Here is a 16,152-nt window from a genome sequence, read left to right on the forward strand (position 1 = left end):
GAGGCATGTTTAGGAGAAAGATTGAGAAGGTTCACCAGTTGAGTGTGGAACTGAGAGAGAGAGGGTGGGCTGTCCTGGGACAGTGTTTCTGATTTGGGCAAAGGACTGGACTGTGGTGCTACGTGCAGTTGGAGGTCCCGAAGGAGGAGCAGACTTAGAGAGGTATAATGAGATCAGGTTAGGATATGTTGGTCTGAAGGTGTGTATGGGCCACAGGTGCTTGTCTACATGGATCTGAAGCTCAGGAGAAGTCTGGGCTGGAGGCGGATTTGATGGTGAACACGTTAGAGGTGTGAAGGATGTCACCCAGGGAAAATGTAACTTTAGGGAAGGACCATGACTGACAGGGAGGAACAGGAGTTCTGTTGTCTCCTTAGGCCTCATTCCATATCTGCTAAGATCTTCTTAGCTGTATGATAGTGGGCAAGTAACTTTGAATCTGTTTCTTCATTTTTAACAATGGCCCCAATTTGTAGACTTATGGGAATTAATTTGAGATTTAAAGAAATCCAATCTATGAAACTTCTAAGAGGAACAGGAAGATGCTCTGGGAAACACTATCACGCCGCTTCCTACAGGTGTCCAGAGGAGCCATCTGCAAAGCTCTCCTCACCCTTACTGCCTCGCTTGCCACAGCAGTTTGTAACCAAGTGCTCAATTTCTCTGAACCTTGGCTCTGTCCTCCGTGAAACAGAGACAATAACAACTCTTCTGGTATCTCCAAGAATTCTTTTGAAAACCAAGTGAGATAAAGCTTGTGTGGACACTGCCATAAAAATGTTAGTTATGATCAAAATAAAGGAAACAAAGAGACATGATCAATTTGTCAGCGTTTTCTGGGCTGTTACCACCATGGGGTGTCTGTCAGTATCAACCCTGAGGAATGTTCTAACCAGTCAGTGGCAGAACTGGAATAAAACTGAATCTCTGGCTCCTGGTCATAGTTCTACTAGCCACTATTTTACTGACCTGGGATTTCTCCCGGGGTTGTGGGGCAGAAGGGAGTAGAACTGTAGCCTGGAGAATTTGTGAGACTACCAAGGCCTTGAGGTCTCTTGTGATCGCTGCTTGTCTACTCTGCTGTGTCCTTGGCTAGGAAGTGTAAAGATGAACTCTGCTCTTAACGGTGTGATCACAACTCCTTGAACTTTCAAAAATTCTCATCTCCAGGTGGGAAAGATAACCCCACTAAACAAACAGAGGTATTACTGCAATAACACGTAAACATGCCAGCACCCAGAAGGTTCTGGATAGACTAGTTCGCTGGGCAGGCCAGATTTTCAGCACAGAAGACAGTAGTATTCACTGGGTAGGCAACCCAGGTCCAAACTAGCCCATGATTATAGAGGGCCTGGGCCAGATTCTGGTCTGGGTGGCAGGGATGGGCGAGATTGACGGCCTGAGCTCAGGTCAAGGTCGCTTTAACTTTTTTTTTCCCCCCAAAGCAGCTACAAGCCGTGCAAATGAAACATCTGAGATAAGAATGCAGGGAGGTAGTTGCAGCTCCCTGTCACTTGTCTTGCTTTTCTGAGTAATCCTGGCAGCCTGAAAACAGTGAGATGTCCCCTAGGCCAGAGGAGCCCAGAGTTGTAAACCCATTGCCATTTAAACTTCAGCCATGGAAGCATCCAGAAACTTGTACAACCATATAAGGCAGGAGTCTGGTACTCGGCAAGCCCCTTTGCTGGAGTCTGAAGCCTAGGCTTGGCCCCTGAAATTCTTGCTGGAGCACCACAGAGGCAACTGCCTCTCATCTGCGCTTAGGAGTTTTTCACTGATGGTTCATTTCAGGTTTTCTGAAGCTGGCCTTCCTGTGGCTTACATTACAGAGTTAAACCCCTGTATCTTCTCTTTCCTTTCCCTCCCTCCTTTTTTTCCTGTTCTCTCTCTGTTTTTAATAGACTATGTTTTCTAACACTTTATATTGCAGCAAAAGTGATACAGATAGTTCCCACACGCCTCCCTCCCCTGCCCCACTACCTTGCACAATTTCCCCTATTATTAACATCTCACATTAGCAAGACACATTTGTTAAGATTCGTGAGCCAAAAATGATACATTTTTATTAACTAAAGTCCATATTTTCTTAAGATTTCCTTAGTTTTCCCCGAATGTCCCTTTTTCCAGGATCCCATCCAGGACACCATATGACATTTCATTGTTGCATCTCCTTAGGCTCCTCTTGGTTGTGACGGTTTCTCAGATTCTCCTTGTTTTTTGATGACTCCGAGAGGCTTGGGGAGGACTGGCCAGGTGTTTAGTAGGAGGCCCCACTGTTGGGATTTGTCTGGTGTTTTTCTCATGATTGAACTGGGGTTGTGGGTTTGGGGAGGAAGGCCACAGAGGTGAAGTGCCTTTTTCATCACATCACATTACATAAAGGGTACATGCTGTCAACATGACTGATGACTTCTGATGTTAATCTTGGTCATCTGGTGAAAGCAGTGTTTGTCAGGTCTCTCCACTACAAGGTTACTCTCCCCTTGTCCCATACTGTCCTCTTTGCCTGGAAGTCACTCTGAGCAGCCCACGTTTAAAGAACTGGAAGCTATGTCCACTTCCTTTAGGGTGGAGTATCTACAAAATTCACTTGCACTTCTTCTGCATGGAAAATTTCTTTCTTCTCCCCGTTTATTAACTTATTCAATCATTCATTTATATCAGTATGGACTCATGGATATTTATTTTCTATTTTGAGCTATAATTCAATGCTATTTTATGTATTGTGTTGTTCACATTGTTCCAGCTTTGGCCACTGGGAGCTCTTTCAGTTCCTCCTTTCCTCCTTCCTTTTCTTTCTTTTTATTTTATTTTATTTTATTTATTTATTCATGAGAGACACAGAGAGAGGCCGAGACATCGGCAGAGGGAGAAGCAGGCTCCCCGCAGGGAGCCTGATGTGGGACTCGATCTTGGGACTCCAGGATCACGCCCTGAGCAAAAGGCAGATGCTCAACCACTGAGTCACCCAAGTGCCCCTCTTTCTTTCTCTCTTTCCTTCTCTCTTTCTTTCTTCCTTTCTTCCTCCTCTCCTCTCCTTTGCTTTTGCACTTCCTTACTCTCTGGCATTACTAATCTCTTTTGAAAAATAATTCTTGTTCAGTTAATTCACTCAACCAAAATGCAGTGTGAGCTTACTGTATACCAGGCAGAGAGAATTCAAGAATGAGCAGTTCTTAGATCTGCCTTCCAGGAACTCTCAAGGGCGGGGTGGGGAGGTGGGCAGAAGGAAGGAGAAACAGTCAAGAAAAGAGCGTGGCGAACGCTTTGGCAGAGGGTGGAAGCTTAGGATGCTTGCCCCAGTTATGTGTATTCACTTCTCTGCCTCTCCGGAGCATTTCTGGCTGATTCTCTTAGAAGAACCGTCAGCTCCACACTCTGGGCTAGTTTTTCTTTCTTCCCTTGGTCTCTGCTCAATTGCCACCCTTTTTAAGGCAGGGGAGTATTACAGAAAGAGCATAGCAGCCACCACAGATAAATGTTAATGATAATCTACATTGATGTTTATCATGCATAAAATGGTTCCTGGCTGTAGCGAAGAAGGACTACAACTGCCCTCTGTTAGTGCTTTGCAACTTCTGTGGACATGGGTAGCTTGGTGATCATGGATAAAAGGGAAAGTGAGCGAGAACCTCAGGAGCAGGAATTTGATTTTCTTCCCTCCCAACCTGCAGCCTTGTTGAAGATCAAAGAGCAGTGTCCCAGGAACCTGCTCTCTCAGTCCCCTGGCTTCACATTTCCAAAGTCCGGCTAATGGCCAACCCTTGGTTAATCGACATCTGAGCAGTAATTATTTTTAGATTGCCCACTATATGTTCTGCTACTCAGTGTTATGTGAGCATGTAATGAAATCCATGCCCTAGTGCATTAACTAACCTTTTGAAAAAAACCTTTCAATAGCATCTCCCCCAGCTTCCCCCTTCACAAAGAGCTGGCAAAAAGCCCCTGGACTTGAATGCTAAATGTTGAACCATTAAAAACTCTGGTGAAAGCCATGAAGTCATCAAGTATTGACCTGAGAGAACATTTAGCACCATCTGATTTCTCCATCCTGACATCAACATGAAACGGACCTTACATGCCAATGAATCACTTTCTCTATTTAAGTTCACAGGGTTTGACTAAAATAGCTCCCTTGGTACAAAATGGAAATTCAGCCCAGGGATTATAATGGTGAGTGGTAGACTCAAGTTTTGTGCTTTCATCATAAGAAAAGGAAGGCTTACTAAAATTAGATTTTTTTTTTTTTTGCTGGGGGAGGGATGTTAGGGTAGAAATATCTTACTCACAGAAGACATTAAGATATTAGAAATCCAGGCCCATGTGTACATTTTCTTAATATTCTATGTTCTCCAAATGTAGCATGAAGATCTTTTTTTAAAATGTAGATTCTAGTACCCCACACAGACATACTGATTTAGTTGGTGTAACAGATTATGTTGGGTTCCTGTCCATATTTCTTCAACCCTTACCATTTCGGTGCACCCCAACCTGACCCTCAACTCCTGGGACTTTCATCTTTTTGCCAGAGCGCTCTGATTTTGCAGGAATTAATGCAACCCAAGTGCAGCTTCAATTGATGACCGGGGGAAGTAGTGTCCAAACACAACTCCCTCTCTTCCTCAGTGACCTAATTCTGAGGTGCATGTACTATACTGTTTTCAAAGTCCCCAAGTGGTATTAAGTTTGAGTTGCTCACAGTGGTAACTGGTATGAGAATGTACCTTTTATGTCCCTTCCCTGTCTCACTTCCTCACTCTCTCCTACTTGTGTTTCCTGGGACCACCTCCCAAATCAACTTTCTGCAATTGAATCCTCATCTCAGGGTCTGCCTCTGGGGGAACTCAAACTAAGATAGTTGGTCTAGAGTTGAGCCCAGTCACCTGCACTTTTAACAAGTACCCAAGGATGATTTGGTGCACATGGTACCACATCTAACACTTTGAGAAGTTCTGTTCTGAGAATCTTATGGTAATTAAATGTAAGGTTATTACATTCTTTTTTTTATTGTTCTACCATTTTCTAAAGACTTTGCATTGCCCTCAAGTCTTATGACTATTGCTTGGGAAGAGAGAGGAAGAGCAAGAGGGAGGTTTTATCTGCTTGACTTCTTTCATTCAGGGTCCAGGCAGGGGCGGGAAGTGGGAAGCCAGATGGTGCCCAGTTAGGTCTCTCTTGGAGGTCAGGGGGGTATGAAGGGGACTTGGGGGAGTTGAAGCGGCCCATTCCTGAAAGATCTGTCTTAAGAGAGTACCACGAAAAGAGAAATAAAAGCCAAGGAATGAAAGAGGATCAGCGAGTGCTAGAGCTGCAGAGCTGTTGGGTCATAAACTGAATGTGTGGAACCAAAATAAAGTCAGAGAGATGAAGGAATAGGCTGAGGGCATGATGAGAGGGGGTAATGAGGAGACCGATGGCCAGTTCAAGGTCAAGCACATGCATGCCAGTGGCTCATTCTGGAGTTTCTATCATATGTCCTTGATATTCTCTGTGGAGCTGAGGATAGGCCAGTATACATGACCCTTGAGACAGACTGAACATGAATCATGACACACGTGCACACTCGTGCGCGTGCACACACACACACACTCATTTGAAGGAATTGGACTTTGAGACAACTTTGAAGAAGAAATCATGGGTAAAGCAGAACTTCATTCTTAATACTTATTTTTCACTTTACTTACATGTATTTTTCACTTTAGTGTTGTTTTAATTCTACATTACATGACTTTTCAGAGTATAAAGCTTGTAATGGTCTTAAATTGGACTTGGAACGCACCCCTCAAAGAGCTCTGCAGGTAGCAGCCACATACTTACTGAACTGCTTCCCTTCGTTCTGAATCCAATTCAGAGTGTCCATTCTAGTCTATGAGCTAGTTGTTCCTACTACTAAAGTTCCCAGGTGAACACCAGCTCATTTGACTGAGATCTGACCCCTGTCAAGCCCCCACCATGTCCCCTTCCTTGAAGAAGTTGGACTTTGTCCCTTGTGACTCCAGCTCTTGGCTGAGATTGGATTCCTCCTAGATCTTACTGATATCAAGATGCTGCCATTCTTAGTTATCTTGCCCAGATACCTCTGCTCTTGGGTCCCTGCCCACTAGATTAACAGATAATCTTTTAGACTTTTGGAGCCAGCTGTACAAGCCTCGGAACACTGTAATAAAGATAGCTGGCCATGTTCCTCGGGACCAGCCTTATTGGACCACTTAGAATATTTAGCCAAGCTCTACTGAACCCTGCTATGTTGCTCCTAGATCCCAGCATGCTTTGCAGCTGAACCTGCATGGTTAATTGAAAAGAAGCTTTAAAAAGTCACAATTACAAATGTAAGTTCCACCAACAATATCCATCTGTGTTTTCCAAGCCCTTTGAAGAGTGCCTGGCACAGTAGGCATTCAATCAAATTTTGGTGAATAGATGAATGAGACGATGTAGACAAGGAAGTAAAGGAATATGGCATGTCACATAGAGAGCTTTTCAATTAGCTCAAATATGTATGTATTATAAGTGGAAGGGGGACTAGACATAACTGTTTAATGAAGAGTTTCAACTCAGTGGGGATGAAAACATGAAAGTGTTTTATTTAGCTTTAATCTCTGCTTCCAACTGTGCTCTGTCTTATTGCCCTTCCTGTTTTCTTAATAACATCTTGGGCAAATTCCATAACTTTCTGGTCACTTCTGATTATTAGAAGTCCAGTCCAGTTTAAAATTTCAGTCTCAACTTTGATCTCAATCTCATTTCCTCTCCATGCCCAAGCCTCAGGTTGAGCTGTGTTGGAGTGGCCTGGTCTAGCTCTAAAATATAACCTCCCCTCTTTCCAAGGCCTAGCTCACCAAATATGTTGGCTGAGCAGTGGTGGGAGAGGAAAAAGAACAAGGGTCTCTTTACTAAATGCGCTGTTATTGTTGCTCCCTTGGTTGCTGTGACTCCTTCAGTACACACTGCCAGATTTCTGTACCCTCTGGTGGCAGCCTTCCAAATGCTGACATTTTATGGGGCACATGGTGAGTTCCTTAGGGCAGTGGTTCCCAGAGACCCTTTCTTTGGTTTGCAAGATCAAAACTGGTTTTCATACTAATACTGAAATGTAATCTGTCTTTTTCACTGTGTTGGCATTTGCAATGATGTTGCAAAAGCAATGGTGGGTGACACTGTCTGTGCCTTAGCATGGATCAATGCAGTGGCACCAAACCGTACTAATAGCTATGGTATTCTTCATTGCTGTCACTTTTGGTAACAAAACAAATCAGAACCCAATCTCATTTAAAACCGGCCCTGATAGGGCAGTAAAAATTACTAATTATGTTAAATCTTGATCTTTGACTATATGCCTTTTTAATACTCCGTGTGAGAGTAAGAATGCATAAAGCACTTCTGTGGCATGCTGAAATATGATGGGTGTTTTGAGAAAAATTATGTGTATGAGTTGCAAGCTGAACTAGCTGTGGAAAATTTTCATGGAAAATCATTTTCACTTGGAATAATGCCTGACAGACACACTATGTGTATTTAGCACCATTTTCTTGTGAATAATTTAAGTAAGCCTGATGTTACAACCACCTCAAAAACAAAATTGTTGTCAATGGGAAAATTTGAGGTTGCACGTGAAAATTAAAATTTTGTAAACTTGTATTCACCATTGTGAGCATGAAAGCTGAGTTTCTGAAAACTTTTCTGGTGAGTTGACTGGTGAGATCAGTGGTGATATTAAACATGTGACTTTTTGAAATTATATCACAAAATGTGTGAACATTAGAAACATCCGCATAACAGTGAACCAACACTCTCCAATTGTCAATGCATGATTTTACAATGTTATGTATGGGTAAAGGATCCATTAAAAGTGCAAGATGGACCAATGGATTATAATGTAACAATATGAAAATCTCATTGTTATGATTTGAGATTTCATATTGAGACTAACCTTTAAGAAAATACCTATCAAGCTTTAGTGTAGTACCACGGAAGAGCATTTATAATTACCTGAAAAGGTCATTGAAAAACACAACCTTTTAAAACATTTTTTTTCATTTTTTAAATTAAATTCCATTATTTAACATATTTAGTGATTCATCAGATGCATACAACACCCCATGCTCATTATAGCATGTGCCCTCCATCACGCCTGTCACTCAGTTATCCCATCCCCCTACCCACCCCCCCTCCAGCAACCCTCAGTTTGTTTCCTATAGCAGCAATTGCACTACTAGGTATTTATCCAAAGGATACAAAAACTCATCCTTTCTAACTACATATCTGTGTGAGGCAACAAAGTGAATGCAGAGCAGATAGGAGGACCCAGCTCTCTTCTGTTAAGTCAGAGATTTGCAAAAACAAAAAACAACGCCACTATTTCTTTGGAAGGGATAGCTATTTTTCATTAAAAATGTGTTATTTACGCTAACATATAATGGGCTTTAACATTACTTTGCAACGAATCCACAAATAAATATTAAAAATTCTCAGTTTCAAATTTACTCCGGTACAGTAAATCTCAATACCTGTAACTCACATGAACAAAAGCTCTTTGGGATCTCAATAGTTTTTAAGAGTTGCAGAAGGATCCTGAGACCAAAGAATCTGAGAAATAGTGATTTAGAGCTTTGCCACTCCAAGATGGTCCACAATCAACATATTCCGATCACCAGGGATCCTGTTAGAAATGCAGAGCCTCACCCCAGACTCACTGAACCCGGACCTGTATACAACAAAATGCCTGAATGACCCGTGGGGGCACTGTGAGGGCTGAGAAGTATTGTTGCAGAGGACCCCAGAGGCCTCCCTACTATATAGGCTCCTGATGGAGGAGGTCTGGCTCAGCCTCTTTTCCCTTCCTATCCCTTGCCTGCTACTTGGGTGCATGCCCCACACCTCTTGCTGCTGGGGGTGTCTTTGTCTAGCAAGCAGCCCTCTTGAGTCGGATGCTGGCATGGTTGCTCAAGTCCAGATACCTTCTTTCTCAATGTCTCCTCGGCCTGGAGGAAAAATACACATTCTGGCCTTGCCAGACCTGCCAGACTGTGGTGTGCAGGCACGACCGCTGCAGCCCTCTTCACTGTCATTCTGGGTGTGCTGGGCGGCATGCACCTTGTCCTACCCCTTTCTGTCCTGCCCGGCTAGAAGCAGGCACCAGCTTCCCTGCTCACACCAGCCTCCAAAGTCCCAACCGTCCCTCACAGTGCTCTGATGTGTGCCCTAGGATGGGTTTGCAGATTCTCCCCTTTAGCGAGTATCCAGCTGGAGGAGGGGGGAGTGATCTGTGCCTCCTCCTCCTTTTCATCTTTTTTTTTTTTTTTTTTTTTTTTGGTAACAGCTTTGCTGAGATACCATACAGTTCACTCATTTAAAGTGTACAGTTTAGTGGCTTTTAATATGTTCACAGACTTGGGCAACCATTACCACACTCAATTTTAGAACATTTTCATCACCCTAAAAAGAAACCCTATACTGCTTAGCCATCATGCCTCCAATCCTCCCACCATTCCCTCCCCTCAGCCCCTGGCAACCGCTAATCTGTTTTCTATCTTTATGGAGTTGCCTTTTCTGGCCATTTCATGTAACTGTAATTGCACAATATGTGGTCCTTTGTGTCTGGCTTCTTGCACTTAACATCACATTGTCAAGGCGTATCCATGTTGCAGTGAGTTTCAGTACTTCATCCCTTCTTACAGCTGAACAATATTCTGTTGCGTGGATGTACCACGTTTTATTTATTCCTTCATCTGCTGATGGGGCATTTCGTTTGTTTCTACTTTGGGGCTGCTATGAACAATGCTGCTGTGAACATTCACGTACAAGTTCTGTGTGAGCCCATGTTTTCATTTCTCTTGGGTGTACACCGAGGAGTGGAGTTGCTGGGTCATGTGGTAACTCGGGGTCTCACCTTTGAGGGACTGCTGGACTGTTTTCCAAAGAGGCTGTGCCATCTTACATTCCCAGTAGCAGTGTGTGAGTGTTCTAGTCGCTTCACTTCCTTGTCAATACTTGTCATCGCCTTTCTTTTGGATTAGAGCCGCCCAACGTGACATGGTGTCTCACTGTGGTTTTGCAGTCCGGGCTTCCTGCAGGCCCTCCTTCACCTTGCTCAGGTGGAAGTGATGGAGGACCCACTTACCACTCTGTGCTCCCACACAGGCTGCTTACCCCATGACTTCTGGGCTCATTCCCAGGAGTCAACTTATAGAGGCTGGAGGGCCTTGTGCCTCTCCCACCCTGGGCTGTGATGATTGACAGGAGTGGGGCCCATGCTGTGGAGGTGACCGGTCCCAGCAGTTCATGGCTCTCTTCAGAATGTGGAGCTACTTGCTACTTCTGTGTCCTCAGCCTTAGGCCCGAGGTTCCATCCCAAATCCTCTAGCTTGTAAAAGAACAAATACAACCCTGTAAAATTCGTATCACAACTGTTTTGACCTCTGATGAATGGAGGTTTGGCCAAGAATAGCGAGCTGTTGGGGGGGGGGGGCTGGTCTTCCGGTTTATCCGAGGCTCACAGAGAATGCAAATGGCCTTCGCCTGGCTGCGTGGGTCGGATGGGGTCACGTCGGCGGGCACCGAGAGGACGCAGAAAGGTCGGAACACATTTGGTTAAAAGGAATTGAAGGCAAAGATAAGTGAGGGGATCACCAGAGAGCCACGCGCTGCTATAAACGGATTGACGTCTTCTGACACAGAAAAATGACGATCTGAGAGGATTTAGACAAATGCAGACAGAATCGCTGAGCAATCGCTGGTAATTCTGAGGAATTGTGGGAAGAGGGGAGCTCAGAGCCCGGAAAGGGGACAGTGTCCGAATTTCCCAAAAACTCTGACCTCAGACTGGTAATGGAATTCACTGAAACCTTCTAGAATGAGTTATTAAGTGGAGTGGTTCCTGGGTACTCAGACGGGGAAGGCGGGGTGGCTATAGCGGGCCGCGTGGCGGGGTCAGGGAGGGCCGAGCTCCCGCCGAGGCTCTGCCCCCGGCTTGGGTCCCCGCTGCCACCGGCTTTCCAAAATCCCATTTCCTGAGGAGATGGGGGATCACCGACTGGATGAGAACCAGTTGGGGTTGGTGTGCATGTGGAAGTGGCCGAACAGCCCTCCCCGGGCAGCGCTAATTAATGGCAACTCAAAAGCAGACCTCCAGTAAAACTACCAGCGACTGGAGTAATGAGGCTGGCACGAGTGTCCGGCACTTCCTGGCTCCTTCCGATTTGCCGGGCATTGCCGGCAACGCTTTACGTATATTGACCTAGTAACCTCACAATCGCTCCACGAGATAGGAGCTGTTATTAGGCCTGGGCTTACAGATGTGGAAAGTGAGGCTTTGAGCAATTAAATCACTTGTCTAAGGCCGCACAGTAAGTGATGGAGCTGCCACTTGAACCCAGAGCCTGTCCTCTCAGCAAGCGTGCTCAGTCCTGCTGAGGATGAGGGTATGGGTTAGGAGACAGATTCAGGATTCCGCCAGAGAAATCCTGGCTCCGGGAAGTAGTATTTTACTTTTCCCATGCTACGTCGCTGTTCTTTGGGGTATGTAATTCAAAAGGGATTGGGGTGTGAGTTGGCCGGTACATGATGTAGCCACCTGGGGCCCAACCCCTGGTACCTAATGCTCAGGCACTTCAGTTCATCCCTATTTGCCCAGCTTGGGTGCTTCTTCCCCTGTAGGAGGGTAGGGGGAAAAACCTGAGTATGGAGTCAGATCAGGCAGGTTTGTGTATGAACTTAGTTCAGTGCCCCCCTTTCCCAGGAGCTGTCTTTTCTTAAAACTTATCCCTGATTGTGCAGTGAAATGTTATGACCCATATTTGAGATATCTACCTGCAAATGGCCGTATTTTGGGGGTCTTTCTCTGAGCCCACTGAATTCTCTCCACAAAGGCCCCATCACTGGTGCCCAGGTGGGAACTATTTTTCTTCAGCCTTTTATATCAGTCCTTCTCAGACTTTATGTCTTTTAAAGATTTATTTTTTTTTAGAGAGAGACAGAGAGAGAATGCACAAGCCAGGGGGAGGGGAAGGGAGAGAGGGAAAGAGAGAGAGTCTTTCAAGCAGACTCCACACTGAGTAAGCAGCCCAACCCGGGGCTTGATCCCACAACCCATGAGATCATGACCTGAGCCAAAACCAAGAGTCAGGCACTTAACCCAGTGAGCCACCCAGGGGCCTCAGTGCTTCTGAGACTTTAATGCGCATGGGAATTCCTGGGAATCTTAAAATTCAGGTTCCAATTCAGTAGGTCTGGGAGGGGCCTGACTCTGCATTCCTAACAAGCACCTGGTGGATGCTGATACCTCGAGTCAGTGGACCCACTTCAGGGAGCAAGATTCCACATCACTCTTGAGAGCACTGAGCCTATTAGCAGCTCAAAAATGCTTAGTAACTTGTAAATTTATCTGGATATGTCTCCAATTTAAGAACATTAGTCATCAGTTACCAGGTTATGGAAAGCACTATAAAATATAAGATGGATTTTTGTGGGGGATTATTTAGGGGAAAATAATACTTTATTTGCAATTCAGAGCAAGATTTAACTGACCTTCTGCCTTTAGTCATTTGAGGGTTCAAAGATGACTGGGCTCGTTTGAAGAATCAAAATGTTACCATTACATAGATGGCCAACCCAGGACTTAATTCTCATGATAAAGATGGAAAGACAAGCATGGCAGAAATTGACTATTCACATGATGAGTCAGTGGTGAGGGAAACCCACAAGGATGATGTCGTCAACTCTTCTCAGTTTATATTTACTACAGAATGTATAGTTTTTTCTTTCCAATACTATCTTCCATCTTAAAAAAATGAATCTTTTATCAAGACTTTCCTTCCCTCTTTGTCACTCTGGAGGTTATGAAAAATATTCTTGCTTTTTAACTAAAAATCTTTACAACACAAGATCTAAATTTGGTTTTTCAGATTTTTTTCTGTTAGAAAAGTTATAAATATTCTCATTTTCTACATTTTGCACAACATTTTTATCCCTTCTAAAATTAGTCAGTCTACCTCTCTACCTCCCCCCCCCTTAGAGTAAGAAAAATGAAATGAGCCATGTCAACATTCTAAAGCCTGGGGAAACATGCCAGAAATGAAGGTCTGTGGAGACTGATGGAAGAGAAAAATGCACAGAGACAGCACCCAGTGTAAGTCAATTCTCCATTTCTAGATTTTTAAAAAAGCAAACCCATTTTAGAGCGAGGATAGGAGGGGGAATTAAGAATGTATAGCCAATGATTAGGTTTGAAGCTCTCTCTTGTTGATATTTTATTTTTATGTTTGGACACTATGTGTAGTGTGCCAAGAGGATATGTCTAGCTTTTCATTGACCTCACTGACTTGTATTTCCTATCAGTGGCCCCAGTGAGTTCACATCTGAACATTAATTATAACTTTAGGAAGGCAGGAACATCCACAAGCAGCAAAATGCTAGACCTGGATGCAGTAGTACATCCCTGACAAGCTCTGTTATTTAATATCCCTTTGCCTTATGAGATCAAATTTCTGCTCTGGTGTAGAGATTTCTGTAAAAGGTCAGTTCTGATATTGGAAGGGAACATTTAATCAAAAATAGTATGTAAAAAGATAATGCAGAGATTATATCAAATAATAACCTTTATTCTCTCTGACATAAACCAACTATTACCAAGAATATTGAAACTCAAAGCTTCTGTGTGTTGAGTCATATTTAGAGAATTAATATTAGCTATAAAGTAGCTATTACACAGAATATTACAATGCAAAACCATTGTGTTATATTTATAGAATTAGTATCATCCATGGAAAAAATAACTTTTTTTGTATTATTAAAGTTAGCAGATGCTCTTGTTTCATTCAAGGCAATGCATCATTTAGTTATTATTCATGCTGTTGGTAAAACTGTCACTGAATTTTTAAATATATCTCATTTAAGTTCAGCTGCATTATGTTTTTATTTTAGAAGAAAAAAAGAAACACAAAAGTACAGTAAACATTTTATCTTAAATGATAAAATTCTCAAGTATTGTTAACATAAAACCATGCAAAAATTAGTTGTCTATGTCGTTTTTCAACAACTTATTAGGATATAGAGAATTAATAATATAGAATAATCTGGAAAAATTGAAGGAATCATAATGATTTTAGTAAGAACTAATAGGCACCAGTGTTGTGTGATATTTTGCAGGATAACAATTGGGTAATTCACACTTGAGTATGTTGTTGTTACGCACAAGGTAGTCCATGGCAATCAATCCCAATCCCCACACCATGCTTCTTCCTTGCAGTTAACTGCCTCAGGACCCCTCCTGCCTCAGCTTTTCCAATCAGCCCTCTTTCTTTGTACACTCCCATCTGGTCCTTTCCCAGGTAGATGCAGAAGCCTGCTTGAATCCCATATTAGCCAGAGTGGTTACAGGCATGTGCTTTGATGGTAGCTACTCTGGGTTCAAATCCCAGCTCTGCCACTTTCCAGATGTGTTCTCCATACCTGGGCTAACAGTACCTGATTGTCAGGGTGGTTGTGCGAATCAAATGAGATAAGGTATGGAGAGTGCTTGTGGGTGCGCAGTATGCCTACATTCAGCATTGCCACTTCCTGTTTCTCTTCTCATTTGCTGTAGTCCCGTACATTCTCCCCATCTGGCACTACCCACATCTTCTGCACCCTCTTGGTTTCACAACAGTTTCCATCAGTGGGTGCGTAATCAGAGCCTTGAAATGGCCTCTACAAAATCCTGCAGTTAGGCCTATAATGGGACATGTGGGTGGTTCAAGGGGTCGCAAGTTCTGGAAGCTTCACAGTGAGTTCTACTAGGGAAGGGGCCATGTATTCTTCATCCCCAACACAATCCCTGTGCCTGGAATGCAGCCAGCAGGTGCTGAATAAATGTTCATGGAATAAATCCAGTGCTGCCTCCTGCCATCAGGGGTTCCAGACTGGGCTGGAGGAGGGAATAGAGGAGGGCATTCAGTTGTGTAAATGAGTACTTCTAGGGGAATTTACCTCAGGACTCAAAAATATTTCACTTGCTAATCATCTCCGCAGTTTACATTGTGCTTTCACATTCGGTACTTAAGATTTTACTCCAATCTACTCTCCACAGAGCCTTCAGAGTAATTTTTCTTAGATGAACCTAAACTTGGCATTTTCCTGCTTGAAATCTTTTAGAGCTGGCTGGCTGACTTCGGATAGAATTTCAACTTCTTCCCAGGGTAGGCTCAGTCCTTTTTTTTTTTTTTAAGATTTATTTATTTGGGGGAGAGAGAGAGAGAGAGTGGGGAAGAGGAGCAGAGGGAGAGAAGCTCAAGCAGGCCCCCCACTGAGTGCAGAGCCTGCCAAGGAGCTCTGTCTTCTGACTCTGAGATCATGATCTGAGCCAAAATCAAGAGTCCAGTGCTTAATTGACCGAGCCATGCAGGCGCCCCAAGCTCAGTCCTTCTATACATAATTTCTGCTCTTCCTTTTGTTGTCCCCTGCCCTCTCTTCTTCTTAGACATAGGGAACCCTCCAAACATATAGACCCCCTTGCTAGCCCTGCTTTCACATGGGCATCTCTGCCTTCTGTTTATGATGTTCCCTCTGTCTAGAATATACCCTCATCTACCTAGGCCACAATGTCCATCTATCAGTCAAACTCAAAATAATTTATTGGGCTATGGTATTGGTGATGGAAGTGTGAGGCACAATTGGCTGAGGCTATAGGGACAGGAGATGTGTTTAGAACATCTGTATCCCGGACATGGGAAAGCCATGGAAATGGTTGGACTTAGGGTTAACTAGGAACTTGGTAGTCAAGGTGGAAGCAGTTTGAGGCTTAGGGAATGTTTTTTCTCTTTTCTTTTTTTAAAGATTTATTTATTTGAGACACAGAGAGAGAGAGAGAGAGAGCAAGCGAGCAGTGGGGAGGGGCAGAGAGAGTCTTAAGCAGACCCCACTGAGCACAGAGCCTGACGCTGGGCTCCATCTCATGACCCTGAGATCACGACCTGAGCCGAAGCCAAGAGTCAGATGCTTAACCCCTTAACCAATTGTGCCACCCAGGTACACCCAAGGGAATGTTTTGGATAGGCCTGCTTCTTTATACCCAAGGCTAGCAGTCCCAATGTGGAAGTCAAGTTGGTATGAGGGGCAATACATACATGTTACCTTAGTTTGGATTCCCTCAGAAACTGACCTTGAGACAAGGATTTG

At 43.8% G+C, this 16,152-nt stretch overlaps 1 long non-coding RNA gene across 1 annotated transcript; it reads left to right on the plus strand.

Moving 5' to 3' along the window:
* The first annotated feature begins 11,314 nt into the window (after positions 1–11,314).
* Positions 11,315–15,173, plus strand: LOC125754630 (uncharacterized). Its single transcript, XR_007409357.1, has 3 exons — positions 11,315–11,517; positions 13,013–13,126; positions 15,065–15,173. It is a non-coding gene; the product is annotated as an uncharacterized LOC125754630 (long non-coding RNA).
* Positions 15,174–16,152: the final 979 nt, after the last annotated feature.

Source organism: Canis lupus, chromosome X, assembly GCF_003254725.2.
Source record: "Canis lupus dingo isolate Sandy chromosome X, ASM325472v2, whole genome shotgun sequence".
In the NCBI taxonomy this organism is placed as follows: Eukaryota; Metazoa; Chordata; class Mammalia; order Carnivora; family Canidae; genus Canis; species Canis lupus.